This window comes from Triturus cristatus, chromosome 3_2 (genome assembly GCF_964204655.1).
Source record: "Triturus cristatus chromosome 3_2, aTriCri1.1, whole genome shotgun sequence".
Taxonomy (NCBI): domain Eukaryota; kingdom Metazoa; phylum Chordata; class Amphibia; order Caudata; family Salamandridae; genus Triturus; species Triturus cristatus.
In genome coordinates, this window is record NC_140584.1 from 538,266,550 (window position 1) to 538,289,190 (window position 22,641).

Sequence of the window (22,641 nt, forward strand, 5' to 3'; positions counted from 1 at the left end):
ACGGACTTCAACCATGCGTACAGAGAGCTCAACCCACACCGATAGCACAGAATGGGGCCTAGGCCCAGGCGGGGAACAGCCGTGAGGTGAAACGGAGAAGGCGTGACACAGGAGATGACGCAACTTGAGGCACGAAGATGCCGGGTGACGCTCGGCAGCAGAAGGCGTCGCAGATGCTGCTGAGGGGCGTATCCAGGCCTGGCTGCAGCGAGGACAAGAGTACACAGCTCGCCTGCGTAACAGAGGTCTAAGCCCCAACGAGACTGAAAGTTGGAGGCAGTCATCAAATAGAATCAGTGACTCTGAGTCACACCTCTGGAGTCCGCCGTCACTCAGGTTTTACAACCAGGATCGGATTGGGGCCAAAATTAGTCCATGGCACCCAAAGAACAAGAAGACCCTTGGAGAGGTGAGGAGACCAGAGCAGCAGCCAGACGCAGGGGGAGCGGACGAGCACACGACTGCCTTTCTCCGAGGCAGAGCAGAAATCCCTCGGAGAAAGGCAGCGGCATTTTCGGATTCAGGGGCGTGTTTTGCTGTTGTCTCCTCCTTGAGACTTCTTGCAAAAAACACGCCCCCCGATCCGAAAAGGACGGGGCCTAATCTGAATGACTGACCTCTTCTCCAATGGCTGGCCAGCATTCAAGAGGCCAGCCAATGGAGAACAGGGGAGAAGAGGGGCGGGTTCAAGCCCCTCTTCTCCAAGTCATTAAATCTCGGAGCGAGACCTAAAAAGGAAAGGGGAAAGAGGGTCCCCTTGACGCACTCCTCTCTGTAAATCAAAATATGTGGAGACCAACCTATTTGCGCAAACAGCCGCCCGAGGGTTAGAGTAGAGAAGAGAAATCAGGGATATAAATTTAGGGCCGAAGCCAAACCAATTAAGGGTATGGAACAAATAAGTCCACTCAACTCTATTGAATACTTTTTCAGCATCTAATGCTATCGCCGCTAGGGAGTAGTTGAGACGAGAGGACTTGGTTAAAACAATAAAAAGGAGTCGCGTATTGACAGTGATGAATCTACCTTTGACAAATCCAGATTGCTCTTTCCCTAACAGATCAGGTAAAAAAGAGTCTAATCGAATGGCCAGTGCATTAGCAAAGATTTTATAGTCGATATTGACCAAGGATATGGGCCTATAGTTCTTACAATGTTGCCTGGTTTAGAGATGAGACATATATGTGCTTCTGAGAAAGAGCCTGAGGAATTACCCAGCGTATTGAATGAAATAAGTAGGGAGTGTAACTTGGGCAATAAAAGTTTACAGAAATGTTGGTAAAATTCTACAGTGAAACCATCCGGTCCTGGGGCTTTGTCTTTTTTAAGATGTTGCAGAGCTGTTAATAATTTTTGACCTGTTAAATCTAACTCTAGGGAGGAAAAATCAGGTATACTGTGTGTAGATTTCTGGATAGTGGAGAAAAAATTGGAAAGCGAGATATTAGAGGGTTGTATTTAAGAAGTATATAGTGATTTATAAGAAAGGGAAAACTCATTCAAAATCTCAGCATCTTTAAATTTTAAAACTGATTGAATATCATAAATAGATTTAATGTTTAACTTATTTTGTTTAACCTTCAAATAGTTGGCCAGTATTTTCCCAGCTTTATCCTTCCCCCATAACATTTTGCACTAGATTTTAACAAATATAATGAGGCATCTTCCGTTGACCTTTTATTAAATTGTAATTTGGCACTTATGAGGGTATTGAGACAATCTTTCGAGGCTGAGGTGTAATAAGTATGTTCCAAACGCTTAATGTCCTGAAGGAGATCTCTAGTGAGTTTACAGGAAGTTTTCCGTTTTGAGGTATCAAAGCTTATTATGAAATCGCTTGCTGAGGCCTTGAAAGCATCCCATACCATGACAGGAGGCATAGAAGGGGTTTGATTTAATTCAAAGAACTCGTTGGAAAAGTTAATAAAGGAATTGGTAAATTTTAGATCTAAGAGGAGGGCATTATTAAAACGCCATCTTCTAGGACCAACAACCAGAGGAAGGATGTCAAGGTCAATTGAAACTGGGACATGATCTGACAATAAAGTAGGGCCAAACTCAGCACTTGTAAGAGTTTGCAAGATATTGTGCGGGACAAATATATAGTCAATTCTTGACTGCGTGTGGTGAGAAAGGAAATAAAAAGTATATTCTCTAGTAGTCGGATTGCAAAGACGCCAGGCATCTAAAAGTTTATGTTGAGAGATAGCATGCACAAAGGATTTGTGTACTTTGTTAGGGACAAAGGAGACTTTGGAGTTCCTGTCAAGAAACGGATCAAAAATTTGATTGCAGTCGCCAGCTAAAATAAAATTATCGTCTATACAATAAGTAATTTTTTTAGCCAGCGTGGGCCAAAAGGAGGGTACACCACCTGTAGGGGCATAAACATTTAAAAGAGAAACAGGAATCCCCTTCAAAGATAATTTGACACTTACCCATCTACCATCAGTATCTGACTCTTGAGATATAAATGAAAACGAAAGGGACTTACGGCATAGTATAATTACTCCATTACGCCTCCCATGCCCTGGGGAAAAGAAAATCTCTCCTACCCAACCCCTCTTTAACTTTATTGACTCTGGGGCCGAGAGATGAGTTTCTTGCAAAAAAACAATATCAGCATCTAATTTAGCCAAATGAGTCAACACTCTCTGCCTCTTGATAGGAGAATGTAAACCCTTAACGTTGCATGTAATCAACTTAAATAACATAACTAATGAAAAAGAAAATGAATCAAAATTTCAAATATAAATCCAATTCAATAAGATAACTATAATAAGTGTGAAAGAAGGAAAAGAGATTGAAAAGAATAAATGAAATGTTAGAGTGAAATGGGATAAAGATATCAAGTAACCAGGAAAAAGAAAAAGAAAAGAAGATAGGAAGGAAGAAAGGAAGAGACCAAGTAGATAGGTAATAAGATGACAAAAAGGTAAGAGAAATGACTATTGTAATGATCTTAATAGCAACAAAAGTGAAAAGATAGAAAGGGATGAGCAAACAAAAGACACCATCATAAAAAAAGATACGAATCATTGTAACAAAACAGAGAATAAAAAAGACTACAGCCAACAAATCAAAAATATGACATGAAGGTAACATACCTACAAAGGGAAGACTCAAAAACAAAAACACGAGAGGGGGGATGAAACCACTTGGAGAAGGCCACAAATCCGGGGGCAGCCAAACGGAGAATCAAGGAGACATCACAATAAGGGATTGTAGAATCTGTGTAGGCGACAAGTGAAAGAAAAAGGTCAACTAGATAAAAAAGAGGAGGTTGGTACAAACAATGTATCAAATATTAATAAAAATAGCATCAACGAAGATAAACTTGGGTGAGAAACAGAATTTTGTAGAAACAGCAAGTATGACAAAAAAAAATCTAAAATCCATTAGCAAGGATCAGGATATCATAAGAAAAGCAACAGAAATTGAGGAACCTGTGAAAAGAAAAACTGTTATCATGTATTAGAAGAAGTCGAGGGTCCAGAAAAATCCATGAGGTTCGTTTTGCAAGAATTAATGAAGCTTTGCAGACGCGTCGGATCTTCGTACGTCGTTGTGTGTTATTATACGTAACCTTGAAAAGACGTGGATGAAAAAGGCCATAACGAGCTCCCATGGCACGTAGATCAGCTCTCATGCCAAGGAAAGCCTTACGTCTATTTGCAGTAGCTTTAGCGTAGTCCTGCGTGAAGAATAAAGACGAGCCTGACCATGTAATTTTTGGGGAAGCTTTGACCGCAGAAAGAACCTTCAACAAATCAGTGTACTCCAGGAAATATAAAATGACTCCTCTTGGTCGTTGTGGAGACGAAACATGAGATGGAAGACGTCCCAACCGATGAGCTCTTTGGATGTTCAGTAAAGTTCCATCAGGTAAATGAAGAAGCTTAGGAAGGAATGATTTGAAAAAGTTGATTGGGTCAGACCCTTCAAGACCCTCTCCCAGGCCATAAATGCGTAGGTTGTTTCATCCATTGCGATTTTCAAGATCCTCAACCTGTTTCTGCAGCATGGATACCTGAGAATTTAGTTGAGAGACTTTTAAAGAAGCAACAGTGCTCTCGACCGCAGAAACCCTCACCTCCATTTGAGACCAGTTATCTGTGTGAGTTTGCAATTTAGTGTTGTCTCTTCCATAAAAGGCCGAAGGGCTCTAATCTCCTCAAGCAGAAGCTCCATAGAGACGGGTGAAGCAGACTTAGGCGGTGAGGGAGGTTCTTTTTCAAGGCGTTTAGAGATAGACTTACCAGGGGCACCAGAGGGAGGATCCATATTTGTCGCAAGGCACTGAGAGTTAGATGACAGAGAGTCTTCAAATTTTGAGAATTCGGTAAAAAGTTTGGAATTTTTTATGAAGATGTGCTTTTTGGAAGAAGGAGGACGAGTCAGCTTTATTCTGCCCATATAACGCTGACTGGAAAAAAAAAAATCCTCCAAAAGATATAGAAAGGTATTCCCTAAGAGGACGTGTGGAAGGTCGCAAAATGGCCGCTCAAATACAAAAGTCACAAAATCCTTTTCAAAGGTAATACCAGCAGGAAGTTATCCTGAAGTACTCAAAATGCCAAACGATGGTGCCACAATCCTATAGTACAGCCAGTGAACAGAGCCATTAACATCAGGAGCCAATTCTCAGTCAGCCATACAAAGAGCAGGGCGATGTAACTATTAATATATCTGAGGGAGCATCTCAAAATGGCTGCCAAACCTCAGCACCTCAGAGCATGCAAAATGTACCCAGGAGCGCTGTGTAGTAACAAACCTCAGTGCCATAAAAAGAGAAAAAGCATAGGACAGGAGTGCAACAAGTCTTATTAACATCAGGAGACACTGAAAGAGAGGTATTGTTGTATTTGGAGCTAGAGCGCGATCGCGGCAAATTTTCAAAATGGCGGCCGCGGGTGAGCGCAACCGATACGTTGCAAGGTGTGTAAAATAAAGTTACTTGCTGAGGAAGTAGAAATACGCCAAAGACAACAACTTTGTCAGCCAGCCTTCATAATTGCATGTCCGTCTTCACATTGCCGCGAAACTGGTGAAAAGCGCGAAGTCTCCGTAATCCGCCGGAGAGCTTTACCCACCGACCGCCAGCTCCATTGAGCGTCAAGCCACGCCCCCCATACTGATTCAATTTAAACCTTGCGATAGCTGTGGCTTTTTGTACCAAAGCATGCACTGAGTCCCACTACCTCTCTATGATTTGGTTTCCCAGCATGCCATTTATCCTGAAACAGTAATTGTGCATTGGGAACATTCTCTTGGAGTGCCCTATAGAAAATGGAGATAAATATACAGCCTCGCACCATATTCAACAATGTAGCTGGTGTAGCAGACTCCGGAGGAGCCTTGGGGAATGAGGGCCCTATGCCAGGAGCAGTGGCCACCAACTTGGCAAATTGTAATAATTGCCTGGGACCAAGTTGAAAAGTCTCCACGGCATCCTGAAGTGTTATAAATCTACTGTTTGAGTACAGATCCCAGAGAGTGGTACAGCCTCCCGCACGCCAATGGTCCATCGCCATTGTCTGCGTTAATTGAAAGAAGGGCTGTAGGGACCATACAAACATATCTGGTGCATAAGTGGCACGCTTAAGCACTCTCCGAACCACCCATTCCCATGCCCTATAAATCTGACCAGTAGTATACATTGCCTTTCCTTTGCCATTGGGCCACAGCAGGTCAGGGAATTACCCGGGCCATGAATCCCTCAAAACATCTTGCAAATCATTAGTCAGCAGGCCCCTTAGCATTCAAGGCCTTTGACACCCTAGGATATCCTCCCCAGGACCAAAGCCATCCATAGATGTAACGCTTCTACATTCCCGTGTCGGTGCTGTCGCTGAGTCTGTCTCTGTCTCAACGATGCAGGCAGAAGGATTCCTCAGTGTCCGGTACACAGTTCAAGCCCTCAAGTGTACCATCGGGTGCACCACTATCTGTCAGTTTGTTTGACCCCAGTGCATGTCTCTGATTCAGCTAAGCTTCTCACTATCATGTGCTTCATCGAGGGGCAGCCAAGGGATCATGTTTCCAGCCCAAGGGAGTTCTCTGCTTCTCTCCCCCCAGAGTATCTATCCAGTCATGGCTTGCTCCGGGATGTCTAAAAAGTGTGTTTTTCTGTTGTGCTGCACTCTGAGCCATGCAGGAAATATCAAACCATATATAAGATCAAGGTCCCGTAGATGTTTTTTGGTTAAGATGAAACTCTTCCGAAGCTCTTGCTTGATGTTGAGCATTGTGGTAATGGGGTCTAAACCCCCCCTCATCACAGTGACCAAAAGGTAAGTGTCATCATGGTCAAAGCTGCAAATAACAAACAGCATGTATGATCCCTGCTCCCAACACATTAAACACTTCTGGGGCAAACTAGTGGTTGTGTCCCATTCCCACAGAGATGTGGTGAGGCTAACAGTGCTGTGAAAACCTAACACACTCTCGGCCATGTGCAGACAGGCACCACACATGGGGGCTGACAATGCATACAGTGTACAATGACACAAGAGCAGAAGTGACCATCACCAAGCATACACACATCTCGAAAATAGACACACCATTCAAAACAACCTGTGTATACTGTAGGTGTCAGCTCACAAACTCCCTTTCCATGCCAGCAATGGCACCTAACAACCAGGATGAATGTGCACAATGACGTGATATGACTCACAGGGATAGCAGAGAAAATCACAGAAACAGCATCCAGACAAAGGCCCACAACAGCAATACCAATGCACTCATGCAGATGCACAAACACAAACAGGCAACCTCACACTGCACATCTGACACAGCATGTGTGTGTGTGTGTGTGTGTCACAGTATCCTCAGGCAACTACACAACACATGAGGGGGGCTGTACCACAGTGACACAGATGTTGACACAGTGCCATACAAAAGTAAACCATCACTGGGACACCCTTAGTGGGCAATCAGGCATTGTGAGATGAGAGGGAGCACAAAAGACACATGTGACACAAGCTGGAATGAACACCAAATAACACAGCAAGAGACTGATACACAACAGCACTACCCCCAGGGACCAGACATTGGGGTGACACAAGCATGCATGACACCTCCACTGTGATGACAAAGGCAGATGTCGTAAAAACTGGGAAACCCAGACATGTGTCCTGTTCCACAAACGTACATCACACATACACAAACACAATCACTCAGCATGGCCCCTCATCCATGGACAAACAGGAGCTAGGGGACAATCCATGCACACATTTACATCAGTCCAGCCTCAACACCACACACCCTGAACTGCAACAATGTCCATCTGTGAAGCCCACATGGACAGGTGACATTGCACATGCACCCATGACAAACACAGGAATGTTGGGAGGAACTAAAGTGCACAGACACATCACACAAGGACAGTTTACAACCCTGGGGAATGACAGGCATACTGCACAGTATGCGGTACATGGCCATTTCTTCAAAGCTCAGGTAAATTTCAGAATACCTGACACAGTCCCAGGACAATGCAGAAGCCAAGAAGAACCACAAGGCACACATGCTGACACCTGCCAACATTGCAGCCATGAACCCGACAAGTAGGAGCAGTCACACACACATACAAATGTGTCAATTCCTGAAAGGTACCACCTAGGGACAACTACATGATTTTGCAAATAAACAAGTGCCTTGGGGAACCCTGACTGTGTCCCATCTCTGACTGACAACATCATCACCACTCAGAACTGACAAATCCCAATGATGATACACCAATTAACAGTAGTGTGTCATGCACCCACACATCTGGTAGCCAATGGCAAAGTAGTGGGATGAATCCAGTACCACTCAGCAAGCCTCAACAACAGGAACATATCAAGTGAACACTGCCTGTGTATGAACAGGGATGTGGACACATACACATGCTCATAAAACACACACCATGGGCCCAGGCTATGTCACGCGACAACACACTTACCTGAGGGGACCCAACTCCTGTGTGAAGCCCAGCTGTGCCAAACATATTCACAGGACCTCTCACTCATGTCTGCAGAACACTTGGTCAGTCAGCCATCAGTTACCACACAATGAAGGCTCTGGTCACAACATCCTGGGTATGTGAGTCTCCCCTAAGTCATCTGCACATACTCAAAACATATGCCTAGCAAGTTGCACAGAGGACCCAGTTGCTCCTATACCAATGATGGCCACACCTGTAGGTCCAGTGGTGATGTGCACAAAGTTTGTGAAATTGACAAATTGGACAATGGGAAGCACATCATATGTGCATGGGTGCAAGCCAGAGATGTGACCATGCAAATGAAATGTTCACAGAGATGTCCACAAATAGTTGATCATGACACACCCAGGTAGCTGCAAAGGATGACATGGATACCCACCAGAATAGGATACATATCTCATGGACCACATGGAGTACCTCACAGCAACACATCAGTTTTCAACATTGGAAACCAAGCATTTCAGGTGCAAGGGCATGTTAAACATCATCAACATATTGTACAGCTAAATCAAGTTCACAGGGATAAAGAAAAAAGCTTTATTCAGCATATTAAAAGTTAAACGTCTGTTAAAAAAAAGGCAAATGGCCAGACCATGTCCAAATGCCAAGGAGTGAAATAGAGTGACAACTGTCACATGTTGCTTGCCTGCACTGCTAAGGACCGGGGTCATCCCCTCGGAGGGGCATACATGGGGCAGGCCAGGCACCGCAGGGACAGGATCAGGGTGCAGCAGAAGGAGGTAGTGAAGGGGTGGTGGATGCAGGCGAGACACTTGCAACTGCAGTGGAGCTGACTGAAGTGGTGGGTGCTGTCACAACTGGGGGACACACGTCAGATGGGGTGGGTGCCGGCACAACTCCAGTGGGCAGGTCAGATGGAGTGGATTGGGTCCCCACTGCAGTGCCCAAGACAGACGGGGTGGTCGTGGACCCCACTGCAGTGCCTATATCCATGGGAGTGGAATGGGGGGCAGGTGAGGTCGGCAGGATGGGGGCGGACACGGTCCCCACATCAAGGGCACTAACCGTCTGACCAGGTGTGGAGGAGCAAGTGGTAGGGGGGATGGCCTTAGCATTTTGGGGATGGTGTATCTGTGGGTGGGGGAACCCGGGGCAGGGAGTGGCGGGGGAACCTCTGGAGTGGTGGCCTGGGGATGGAGGACGGAGACTTTGCCTTGGAGCTGCGTGGTGGCGGGGGCTCCGGGGGTACTTGTGGGTGGGGGTCTGACTGTGCCTGGGGGAGGGTTTCCGGGTGTGAGGGGCACTCCCCTCTGTGTGTGGGGACTTCCTCTTCCCCTTGTAATCAGGATCTGCTGGGTCAGTGGGGAAGAGGCCAAGGTCACAGAGGAAGAGCTTCTGGGGAGATGGGGTTGCAGGTGATGCAAGGGAAGGGGGCTGGGAGGGAGAGGTCTCGGAGGACTGCGGAGTGGTTGTGGATGACTGTGTGTGTGTCTGCAAACCAGTCCCTGTGAGTGTGGTATCAGTCCCCTGCGCTTGCTTGTGTGCATGTGTAGACCTTGGTTTGGGTGTTTGTGTGCTTGGGACAGGTAGGCTGCTAGGAATCGTGGGTGGTGCAGGGGTAGGAGGGGTGGGGGACTGTTGGAGGAGGGACACTGCTGCTGTCAGGGAGGAGGCCATGGACTGATTGGTCCTCTGTAGAGCAGACATGCCCGAGTAAATGCCCTCCATGAACGACACCAGTTGTGTCAACAGACTTGTGTGTGCATGGAGGACCTTCAGCATCAACGTCTGCCCTGCATGGATCTGTCTAAGTAAGTCCACAGACTCCTTACTCAGGGCAGCAGGGGACACAGGGGCAGGGGGTGCGGTGCCTGGCACAAAGGAAACATGCTCACGAACACGGGAGCCTACAGGGACCTCTGGCATGGGAGCCGATGGGAGGGCGGTGGTGGTGGTGGTGGTGGCGGGGCCGGCCTCACTAGCTGGGGTTTAGTGGCTGCTGACACCCGCCTCCACAAGGGAGTCATCCTCAGAGCTGCTGTAGCCCTCGGCTGGGGGTGATGGTGCTGACGACTCCTCTGTGTGGCTCCACTCGCCCTCCATGCCACTGGGTCCCCCCGACTCCTCTCCTCTGTCCCTGTCAGGCGCTGTGGCTCCTCCTGGTTCGTGGAGCTGTCCGCTCCTGTGGCCGTGGATGTATCTGGATAGGAATAGGAAGGAAGAGAACAAAATCAGTCACCTGCACCGACTGCACACACCACAGTGAGTTCATCACATCACAGGGCAAGCCTTGGCATCATCAGCTGAACACAGCTCAAAGTGCCAACACTGTTTAGAATAAGCCAATTGTCATTCTCAACATCAACCATGGCACACATATCCCTCCTTGACTTGCACACATATGTCTGTTGCATCATTCTCAACATCAACCATGGCACACATATCCCTCCTTGACTTGCACACATATGTCTGTTGCATGTTGGATGCTAACACCCCAATGTGCCGACATGCACCATCCACACCTCATTTGGAGATGCAAGTGAACATGTAGGAGTATGTCACTATACACATAGCACATCTTGCGCTCTAGCTCTTGCACACTGCACGCGCCCACATCTAACCCTATTTAATGGGCTGTGGTCGGACGCGCAGCGGGCGCGCCTAAGGCAAGCCTGTCTTCGCCCGTCAGCGGCTAAGGCTAGTTATGCTGCCCGTTCTGCATCTATTGATGGAGCCCACCTCCAGTTTTCAAGTGAGTTCCTTAAATCACTTCGGCCTCTTCCCTGCCCCTTTCTTGGCTGCAGTCTTCCACCTTTTAGAGCTGACTTTCTGTGCACTGACTGCGGCTTTGTTCTAAATTCTGAGTTCCTCTCGGCTCACACCAACTCCCCGAGAAGGCAGCTTGTGAAAGCTGCCTTGATATATGCTAGATCAGAGAGGAAACATCACTCCGAGGTCTTTGAATTGATGATGGATAACGCCCTCGATTTGATGTTTGTTACAGAGACCTGGCTGGATCCCGGTTCCAACCCTATTGTTGCGCTGGCCATCCCTGCTGGCTTCAAATTCTGTAGGGTGGATCGCCCTGTTGGCAGAGGAGGTGGTGTAGCTATTCTCTATAGAGAGAATTTAATATTTCATAGTGAAGTTTCTAGCTAATGGGATGGGTGTGAGGTTCTGGATTTTAATATTCATTTTTCGGATCATTTTACATTGGGTGGTTCTCTTATTTATCACCCTCCTGGCCCAGTTAGTGCGTTCTTGAAATCTTGTAGAGATGCCCTAGCTGAACGCTCATTAAGTTTTTCACATTTCTTGGTTTTAGGTGATGTGAATCTTCATCTTGACCAACAAGATACAAAAGACCCTATTTGCTCTAACTTCCCAGTGGTAGTGGATGACCCTTCTCCGATCCCCTGGTCGGAAAATGTCCTCATTTGTTTTTCTGGGATATTATTTGGCCAGCTCAGCCCTTGCGCTCCACGCGTCCTCCGACGTTTAGTAAAATCGACCCTTTGCAATTTAAGATTTCCCTGGCTGCCTCTAGGCCCCCTCGCCAGCAAGATCTTACTGGGAGTGTGGCCGGGTTTACGAGGTGGATTGCAGATGCAGTGTCCTCACTTTCGCTGCTCCGTCCATCTAAACTTACCAGGGAAACTCCTTCTAAACCTTGGTTCCTGCCGGAGCTGAAAACCCGGAAACATGAGTGTAAAGTGCTGGAGAGGGCCTGGCGCTTCAGCGGTTATTGCCCTTTGGCAAAGCTTACGCTGAGAATTAAACAAAAGAGCTATTATGCAGCGATTGCGGCGGCTTAAAGTCAATACTTTACATCACACATTGACCAGGCTAATAACAACTCCAAAGAAATCTTTTCAATTGTGAAAAGTTTTATGTCCCCGTCAGCTTTGGTGCACACCGCTCCTGTCACGGAGGATTGGTGTAACACACTGGCCAGGTTCTTTCAGGACGAAATGTTTATTATTCAAGCCACATTTGCCAACAGCACTTCTACACCTGTGCCCTGTACCCCTGTTTTTCCGTCAGTTGAGTTCTCTTATAATTTTTCTTCTTTTTCATTGGTAGATTTATCTACCTCCCTAAAAATTTTGATGGCCCTGAAATCAGGCTCGCCCACAGATCCCTGCGCTGCTAGACTCTTGGCTTCCGTTGCGGATTGTGTTCATCCGGAGGTCAATCAGATCATTAATATGTCATTGCGGGAGGCCTTTGTTCCAACATCTTGGAAGCAGGCTAAAATTCTTCTCCTCCTCAAGAAACCATCTTTGGACCCTTTCACTCCTGGAAATTACCGCCCCATTTTGCTGCTCCCTAGCCTGGCCAAGGTATGCCAAAAGGTGGTCACTAATCAGCTTAATGAGTATGTGGAGGCCTCGGGCCTGCTCCATCCGGCACAATGGGGGTTTCGGGCGGCTTTCAGTACTGAGTCTGCTTTACTGGAGGTGTCTGAGGCGATCAGAGAGTGCCTTGATGCCGGTGGGAGGGCAGCCCTGGTTATGCTGGACCTCTCGGCGGCTTCGATACGGTGCCTCATGCTCTGCTTCTCGATCGACTCCGGGAGATTGGAATTTCTGGTCCTGTGTGGGGCTGGATTAGGTCTTTCTTGGAGGGCCGCTCTCAGCAGGTTTGGCTTCCTCCGTGTGCTTCAGCTTCACAAATGGTGGCCACGGGTGTTCCACAGGGGTCATCCCTTAGTCCCCTTCTTTTTAACATCTATGTTACTCCGCTTGTTTATCTTGCGGAAGCTTTAGGGGCTAAGGTGGTGGCCTATGCGGATGACACCCAACTGCTGTTTTCCTGGGAACGAGATGAGGACTCGGTCCTCCCTGCCCAACACTGTCTATCCTCGGTTTTTCGGTGGCTCGCTCAGGCTCAGCTTAAATGTAATGAGGAGAAATCGAAGATCCTCTTGTATGGTGCATTTCCTGATGACTTCAGAAAGAGGTTATGGCCCCCTGGTTTTCCCCTTCCTTGTTTTAAGAGTGATTCCGTTAAGAATCTTGGAGTCTGGTTCAGCGAGAACCTGATTTTCTCCTTGCAGGTTAAGAAGTTAGCGGGCTCTTGCTTTAGCATTCTTAGGTCTCTGAGGAAGTTTCTTCCTCTTCTGCCCAAGGCTGCAAAGGAGACTGTGGTTCATGCGTTAATCCTTTCGCGCCTTGATTATGCTAATGCATTGTACGCTGGCATTCCGGGTTATCTGTTGGATAATTTACAGGTGATTCAAAACGCAGCCGCCCGTCTCCTGCAGGGTCTTTTCAGCAGGTGCAGTGTGCGTTTACACTTGCGATCTCTGTATTAGCTCCCGGTTAAGGCCCGAATAGATTTTAAAATCTTATCCATTGCTCATAAAGCCCTGTACGGGTTGGGTCCTATCTATTTACAGAATAGGTTGGCTTTTTACATCCCGGTAAGACAGCTGCGTTCGTCTTCTCAACTTCTGGCAGAGACTCCTCGATTCAAGCGCCTAAGACTAGGCGATAGTTCCTTTTCCCGGCTGGCGGCGCAGGCTTGGAATGCTCTGCCACTGATTTTGAGGGGCATTAAGGACCTTGTGATTTTTTAAAAAAAGCTGAAAACTTTCTTGTTCTAGTTCCTTTATCTGCGGTTGTGTTGGACCCTTGTCTGGCTCGTGCCGGGACACTCTTCGGAGTATCCGTGCGCGGTACAAGTGTATATAACATAACATAACACATCTCTTGCTACTGACTCAGTATAGGTGTCCGGATGAAGGGATGGGTAGAGACTCATTTCACATGCTTGTGCTGCATGCCAGCAACACACACTATGATGTTCTCATGACCTGGTGGGCTATGCCACAATGGGGTGCATGGTGCACACTTGAACACAATTCAGGATCACTCATAGCAAGTTAAATGCCATGGCACTGGGATGTCCTGAAAGTCAGTCAACACTGTCTCCTATCATAGGAGCAGAGCATCCAGACAACAACAATATGCACTGACTCACAATCCTAGCTCAGGGGTAAAGCTAACTCTGCAGATGACCGGCGCACTTGCCCATCCTCTGCAAACAACATATACAGGACCCAGAAGGCCCCACATCCTGCAAATCAGACACATGAGTCTCTGCAAACACAACTCCCTGTACATTAACACATCACAGTCTGCCATGCATGTAACCCAGCTGCATGAAGGACACAGTTGCATACACCATTGTGCGTTGTCAGATGATCACACACCTATATGTCACACAGGTCTTGTCTCTCACAGTCACATCTCAGATGTCATGCTGACCCTCTGAATCATGGACACCCTAGTTGTACGTAATAACAAGCCACACCCTAATGACACAGAGGCAGACACCTGAGGGCACATGTCACTAAGCACAACCTGTTATTTGATACACAGGAGTGGGATTACAGAGTGTTTCTAAATGCCCTTGAGGAGCCATGACTGGCCAGGTCTCCATGAAACAGTGTTTGGCCCTGGACAGTAGTCAGGTGGCTAAGCAAGTGTGACATACTTGATATACATACTCCTAAGGCCCTAAAATTGGAGTCCCCTGCTGCATGGGTTTGTTTGGAATACCCCAGCCACATGTGGCGAGTCAGACCAGCAATTGGAACACATCTCAAGGGTACACACAGATCTCAGGCATTGAGTAAACATTTGACCCACCCATGAAACACACACCAGAGTCACGGGAACAGATGCTGTCCAGTAGATGAAGCATAGCTGACTGCAGGGACACAGTGCCCCAGTGACACAAGCAACAGACTGTAGGGGCCACATCTGTGGAACAGATGAGGAGGGTGCATCACACAATTGAGGGATCTGAGTATTGGACTACAAGACCTATGTAATGTGGAAGTGTGACCAGGCCAAAAGACTGCAATTGGCATGTCAGACATAGTACACAGATTAGGCATGGACTTACCCCCTTCCTGCTGCTGTCTGGCCTTCAGCTGCCTATCCAGGTCCGGGAAGACCACCGCCAGGATCTGGAGCATGTGGGGGGTCGGGGTCTGGTGTCCGTCCCTCCTGCGTGGAGGTGACAGCTTCAGCTGGACTCTAGCTATCATCCGGGTCCAGCCCCGAAGGTTCTGCCACCTCTTCTGGCAGTTGCGGATTCGGTGCTTGTAGGCCCACCCCTGAACGAACAGCCCGAGCGATGGTCAGTCAGATCTCCTGCTTCTGGTGGGCATCAACCTGTGAGGATGACAAAGTGAAAAGTACATTAACACACATTCCCCAGATTTGTGCAGCACACATTTGGATATACATGTCTTCATCACAAAGGGAAATGATTTACACAGGTAGTGCATCCCTGGGGAAGGAAAAATCACCTGCATGTCTGACATGTTAACAATGCCTGGATAATTTAAGCTTGCACCAATGCACTTTAGCAGCAGGACACCTGTTCATTACATGTACCTACACACTTTGGGTCATGAAAGTAGTCAGTGAGAAGGCTTGCCACTGGTGTACACACTGCTAGTTCTGCTAGTCAGACAACATGCATAATTAGGAAGGCAGTGGACTGCACACTCGCCTGCTCCCCTGGTTTCCCATAGAGCTTGCTGTACTGTGGAAGGAGCCCGTCCAGCAGGGCCTGGTTCTCCTCCTCAGTGAAGGCTGGGGCCCTCTCCAGAGTACGTGCCATAGCAGGAGCCAGAGGATGCAGAGACAGCAGCAGTGATAGCAAGGATGTGGTCCAGTAGCATGTAGTGCCGGCAAGTGAGCTTCCTGGGGGCCAGCCAGCCTTATATCTGTGCTGCAGAGGCAGAATCTGTGCTATGTGTCTAAAGTGATAGGTCCAACACGGTTGCATTCTATGAATCTGGCCAATCCATTTAAATGTAAGACTCGTACACACCTTCCGCATCGTTCAAATCTTCACCTTCATGAAACACTTGAAATTGCAACATTGTTGTAGGCATCCAACTGAATTTCCAGTGCACAACTCGTACAAGTTTTGAATCCGCGTCCGTCTCCATAACAGTCCGGAGCCAATGGTTGCGCCCGGCTCGTTCAACTGACTGTACAACGCGTATTTTGAAAATACACATGCACCCGTCTCCATACGATTCAATGGCCAAGGCTTACGCCTGTCTCGGACCATGCCTGCCCGACGCGTATGCATGATAGTCACCTGCGTCGGACCTCATAGCATTCAATGACAAAGCGTACGCATGGCTCGGTCATGAACCGTGCAATGCGTACGCATTGTCACCCGCGTCGGACCTCATTGCATTCAATGACAAAGCGTACGCGCGGCTCGGTGATGAACCGTGAAATGCGTACGCATTGTCACCCGCGTCGCACCTCAAGGCATTCAATGACAAAGCGTACGCACGGCTCGGTCATGAACCGTGCAATGCGTACGCAGTGTCACCCGCGTCAGACCTCATAGCATTCAATGACAAAGCGTACGCACGGCTCGGTCATGAACCGTGCAATGCGTACGCATTGTCACCCGCATCGGACCTCATTGGTGAGACTATTCTACGGATGCAACACACATTTACTGGTCAGGGACACCTGTGCACACCTACCACACTACAGCATTGGTCACAAAGTGTCCCATGGCATGTAAGGCTGCATTCCCTGGGTGTTTGGGGGGGGACCTCATATGGTTTGTTGGGTGGCACTTTTGTGCAGCCACTCCCAGGCTGTGCACGTGTACATGGGGGCAGAATCCTTTGTGTGTTGTGCACATTACCACTGTGATGTGCAATTGTACAATAATGGGCATGAGTCACGGACAGAGTTTCATGTTGGATATGTTTGGGGCATGTCACATACACCCTGAGTCCAGGGGCTGATGGTATGTACGTCTCAGTGAGACCTGTAGCCACAATACTGATGTGCACCCACAGTCTGTGTGCATGTTGTGTCTTAGATATATCTGATCAAATGTGCCCAATGGGTGGCAGTCTCCACACCCATGTGGTATATGCATCAACCTTGATGGTGTGTGTGTGTCTAAGAGACGTACATGTAGGGCCGGCAGGAACAACAGTGGCCACTACCTGTGGGACTTACGCTTGCCTTGTGGTGTGTACGTGATACGCTATGTCCATGCCAGTGTCGATGTGGCAATACAGGAACCCTGGGTTTCTGCATGGCAAAGATCTGTGATGCCTGGGAGACATCAGGCATCACTAGTCACTGTGGTGTGTGTTTGGAACGTTGCAGCAGTACATAGGTTGGGTGACACAGCCAGATGATTGGCCATTGCACTACATGGGACTCATGTGGACATGTGGAATTGAGATGTGAGGTGGTGGTCATGTAGGTGACATATGTATCAATGCACAACAGCACACACCTCAGTACATTGCGTAATGTCATGATCTATCATGTGTGATTGCGCCTGGTCATGGCCACATGGGTGGATAACTGACAATCTTCCTTTGTGCATCTCTGTCCATCGACCGTTCCCAGACTTTGCAACCATACAGGAGCACGACTGCATCAGACGGTACCGCTTCACCAGGCCACTGATTGAGGAGTTGGCGGAGCAGTTGGCGCCACATCTGCTACCTGGCCGAACATACCCTACAGCACTGACCCCAGAGGTGAAGGTGATGGCAGTCCTGCACTTCTTTGCTACTGGTACCTTCCAGTACACTGTGGCTACTGCTGGTGGTATGTCGCAAACGATGTTTAGTCGGGTGCTACGCGATGTCTTGGAAGGGATGTTGCATTTCCTAGACCTTTACGTCAAGTTCCCTAGCCCAGCTGAACTCCCGGAGATAAAGGATGCCTTTTATACACTGGGGAGGATGCCAAGACCCTTGATAACACCATAACAGCTGCCTACAGGATCATCTTCAGCTTGCCCAAGCAAACCTCACCAGCTCAAATTAGGCTTGAATTTGGCATTGACCAACAGATCCTAGCAAGGCAGGGAGCCTACATGATAGCCTGGGATAAAGTGAGGAAATCGACACAAGGATCATTAAATGAATACTTGTGGAAGGAGTTAGTCCAACACCCGTCCTCGGCGGCAGCCAAGTTCCTACGGGACAGCCTGAAGAATACTGGTTTAGAGCAGCTTTGGGATACCCCATCAAATCATACAACTTTCAAAAAACTGGTCAAAAAATCGATCAAACAGCTTTCATGGACTCACGACAAGGCCGCCCTTTCTAAAAGAACGCATGGATGGATGATCCTAAATTCGTATTTAAAGAAGGTACCACAGCACTATTTTGGCGAGGGATATCCTAAATCCACCAAAATGAGCTTTTTAAAGTACAGGTTAGGCCTGCTCCCCTGCATTCAAAATCTTCCAACCTGGATCAAAAAAAAAATCGAGCCACTCTGTCGGCTATGTGGATCAGGGCAAGAGGATATGCTGCACCTGATCTGCTCCTGTGAGAAACTACGTGACGAACGAAAACTCCTGTTGAAACATCACTTCAACCAGCAAGGGATTCGTACACGTAGAAAGGCAATTCTGGCTTGCTTTTCCTCCCACGATCCTCGCATGAACTGCAGCTTTGTAAAATTTATGAAGGCAGTGGAAAGAAAGATGCCAAAAATTATCTTATAATGGTCCTTGTATCACTGACTCAACACTGCTTGTCGACTGACATTACTGACCATACGAACTCATGAGGGGAATAAAGAAAGAAGAAATTACCTTACTAACATGAAGCGTGCAAATTATATTCTGTTTTATTTAGAATTGTCATTTTTGTATTTTTATCATACCTGTTCTTAATCAACTTTGTACAGCAATGGTTTTAAGTAACTATGCTAATAAAAATTACTTACTTACTTACTTACACTGGGGAGGATGCCGAACGTCATCGGATCTATTGATGGGACACATGTGGCCCTGATACCAACACAGGCACATGAGCAGGCATACCGGAACAGGAAGCACTACCACTCCATCAATGCTCTGGTGGTATGTCTTGCTGACCTGTCTATCACACATGTGTGTGCACGGTTCCCTGGTTCTGCGCACAATGCCTACATTATGAGGAGTAGTTGCATTGCAACGCTGATGCCACAGATGCCAGCTCAGCATGCCTGGCTTGTCGGTGTGTACTAACTGTTTCTCATTGTGTGTGTTTGTCAATGTTGTATTCCGCACTCCTACAAAACTCATCTACTTGTTCATTTTTATGTGTGTAGGTGACTCTGGAAACCCCAACATGCCGTGGTTGCTGACACCCCTCAGGAACCCTGTGACACCAGCCGAGCTGCGCTACAATGAGGCACATGGTCGGAGCAGGAGGGTGATTGAGCGGACATTTGGCCTACTTAAAAGCCGCTTTTGCTGCCTGGACAAGACCGGTGAGGCCCTCCCATATGAGCCTGCAAAGGTGTGCAAAATAATCCTTGTATGTTGCATGCTACATAACATGGTAGTGCGGAAAAAGGTGCCTCTCATCCAGGATGACGATGACCAACCGCCGGCACCTGTGGAGGATCCCGGGCTGGGCCAAGATGCCAGTGATGATGAGGATGAGGGTGACGTCCACTCACAGCTCATCAACAACTTCTTCAGCTGAATGTGAGTTTCAAGTGTTGTTATGTGATTGTAAGGAGGTAGCATGGAACGTGTTGTGGCAGCTCTGTTGCTGTCTGAGTGCGTCTGTGTGCCACTTGACTGGATGCGTGCAGTGATGTGTCCATTCAGGTGGTGTGTACTCCACAATAGGGTAGTACTGCTAACTTGTTTTTGTGTAGGTTTCTTGCGACATGTTTTGTGCATGTGTATTGCATTTCTCTCCTGTTCTCCTGTGCTTTTGACTGTGTCTTGTGTCTGTCCTTCCCAGGGTACTTTGCCTGTTGTTTGATCAACACTGACCCCCAACACCCAGAAGCCAACACCAGTGTGGAAGTTGTCAATTCCCATCAACTGATGTACCACACATCCCTGGACTTCAATTCTCCAACACTTTGTTAGTGTGTGTCCACTGTTAAGTGGAATTACCGTGCAACTATTGTGGAATAAACGTGTTGCTGATGTGTAATGAACCTGTGCTACGCTTTGTTATATGCGTTGTCTGTCTTCCCACATCTGAGTGACATCTGCTTACCTCACCTGTGGACTTGTTACCACTGACTGGGGTTTGTGTTGTGTCTGTGCATGCCAATGTGTTTCAGGTCAACATCATTGTGTGTGATGAGTAACATGGCCATGGTGAGTATGTGTTGTGGTGCCATAGTGGTGTGTCTCCCTCACATGTGTCACATCACCATGACTCACCTTACGTTGGTCACATTGTTGCAGTATTTGGCATGCACTGTGTTGTGTAGCAGATCGACGTCTCCCTGAACATGACAAGTTGGAATCACAACAAAGGCAAGTATTGTGTACTGGTGAGTTTATTTTCAAACATTTGTGAGGGAAGTGCACAGGATGGTGGGTGCTGTACATTGTTTTTGGAATCCAAAGTTTACATTAGAGTTGGAAGTGCTGGTAGATGAGATGTCCAGAGTAAAGTCCACAGTCATCTGCTACATTGGCCCAACATGAACCCTCCATATCATGTGGGCGAGTTGTGTGCGATTGGACAAGGTGAACGGGTTGCACACAAAGAACATTGTCCAGAACAGGTTTAGAGTCCCTGGGGGATGTGCTGGGACATCTGCCTCTCACATGTCCTTCTTCGGACAACCCCTTTTCTTCCGGGGGGGGGAATCCTCATGTGCAGGCCTCTGCGGTGCAGGGGACTCTCCGCCAGAGTCCTCCTCCCTCCCTGTGGCGCTGGCAGATGGTGTTGCGACAGATGTTGTGGCCACCCAGGGAGGTGTGGACAGGTTGGTGTTGATCTGGCGGAGGCATTGGAGTATGTCCCGATGCACCGCAGTAAGGGCATCCCACTTGTCCTCCATGCGGGCATGGTGGGCGACCTGCTCGTGTTGCATGTCCTTGAGGATCCCCACTACCTGACCAAATCCTCCGGTGCTATCCTGGTATGCATCTAGGATGTGTGCCAGGTGGGGGTCATCATGCAGTCCAGACCCCTCTGCAAGGCGTGCCCTCTGCCTCCCACCCCTCCCAGCACCCCTATCCACACAGGCAGGACCAGCGGCAGGACGCACAGGTGACACTGGGACCCCTTGGGTGGTGTTGCTGGTGGTGTTTGCTGTAGCTTCCTGGAGGTCCTGTGTCCCTGTGCTGTGGGTGTGCATTGGCCTTGGTCTGTCCGTGTTGGTGGGGGTGCCCTGTCGGTGTCTAGATGCTGGAGGCGTGGGTACAGGGGGTGCAGATGTCGATGCTGCTGGTGCTGCATGATGGCTCACACCGGAGGTACCAGGTTGGTCATCGTCATCCGAAGAAGACAGAGAGAGAGTCAGACCAGAGAGCTCAGTGTCCGCCAGAGTCTGGGCCGGGGAATCCTCATCATTTGGTGCTGGGTGCCCAGCACCACCTGTGTTTGGAAGAGACACACGATGTGAGTTATGTTTCTACATGCATTGATGGTTCACAAACATGACATTTTCTACTTTTCGAACAGATGCCTGCCTGTACACTGCTTTTACCCAGCTTGTCACGGACAGAGTTTGATATTGTTGTTGGCCATTTCCCAGCATGTCCTTCTGCTCCCCACAACAGAGCCCAGTGTCAGACATCTTGTCAGTCCATTCCCACTCCCTGTGAGGCGAGCATGGTTCAGTGTGAGCTTGCTGGGCCATGTGGGTGGGGGTAGATTGTCTGTGACTGTGACTCCCATCATACTCTTGGCTACACCCCCATTCCCAGCATGCCCATACTTCCTTCCTCTTGACTCTGCTTCCCTGTGAGGGTGTGTGACAGCAATGGCAAGATGGCTGACTGTGCAGTCCTGGTGTTTGTGGTTGGCCATTTCCCAGCATGGCCTTGTGCTCCCCACAACAGAGCCCAGTGTCAGACATCTTTTCAGTCCCTTCCCACTCCCTGTGAGGCGAGTATGGTTCAGTGTGAGTTTGCTGGGCCATGTGGGTGGGTGTAGATTGTCTGTGACTGAGACTCTCATCATACTCTTGGCTACACCCCCCTTCCCAGCATGCCCATACTTCCTTCCTCTTGACTCTGCTTCCCTGTGAGGGGGTGTGACAGCAATGGCAAGATGGCTTCACACAGCGGCACCCAGTATGGGGTATCTTTTGCAGATATTTCAATGAGGTGTGTGTCAATGCATTCTACCCAGTGAGTTGTGTGGAGTTTGTGTTGAGGGGGGGGTGTCTCCACATGCTGGTAAGTATGGTCAGAGCTGTCAGTCCTCCTTCTCATCATGAAACGTGCTTCCATTGTAGGGCGTGCAAGTTGTCTTTCAGGATGTCAGTTAGTGGTGTCCTGCTTCTGATTTGCACACAAGCCCTAGCAGGGCCTTGTGCTCCCCACAGCAGGAGCCAGCCATCTTGTCAGTAATTTTCCACTCCCTTTGATGTGGGCATGTTTCAGTGAGGTCTTGATGGGCCAATCAGGAGGGGGAGCATTCTCTGTGACTACAGGCCCCATCATGCTTTTGCATACACTAACATCACCTGCATCTCCACAATGCCTTCCTGTCAGTCAGCTGCACTGTGAGGTAGTGTGTTTGTGGTGGCAAACTGTCTTGAGGTGTCTAGTTAGCTTTGTGCCACTGGCTTGCTCTATTTGTTTATAGGTTGGTGCATGTCATGACAGTTCCAAGTCACTATGAGATGGCAGGTATTGTGTTTGTCTGACTGGCACACACATCTTGGGCTGATTATCTATTAGTTCCT

At 48.2% G+C, this 22,641-nt stretch overlaps 1 long non-coding RNA gene across 1 annotated transcript in view; it reads left to right on the forward strand.

Moving 5' to 3' along the window:
- Window positions 1-19,913, forward strand: part of LOC146857669 (uncharacterized) — a 37,294-nt gene extending 17,381 nt beyond the window's left edge. The window contains exons 2-3 of the long non-coding RNA XR_014979940.1: window positions 19,075-19,456; window positions 19,722-19,913. This is a non-coding gene — a long non-coding RNA (uncharacterized LOC146857669). The remainder of the gene's footprint in view (window positions 1-19,074; window positions 19,457-19,721) is intronic.
- Window positions 19,914-22,641: the final 2,728 nt, after the last annotated feature.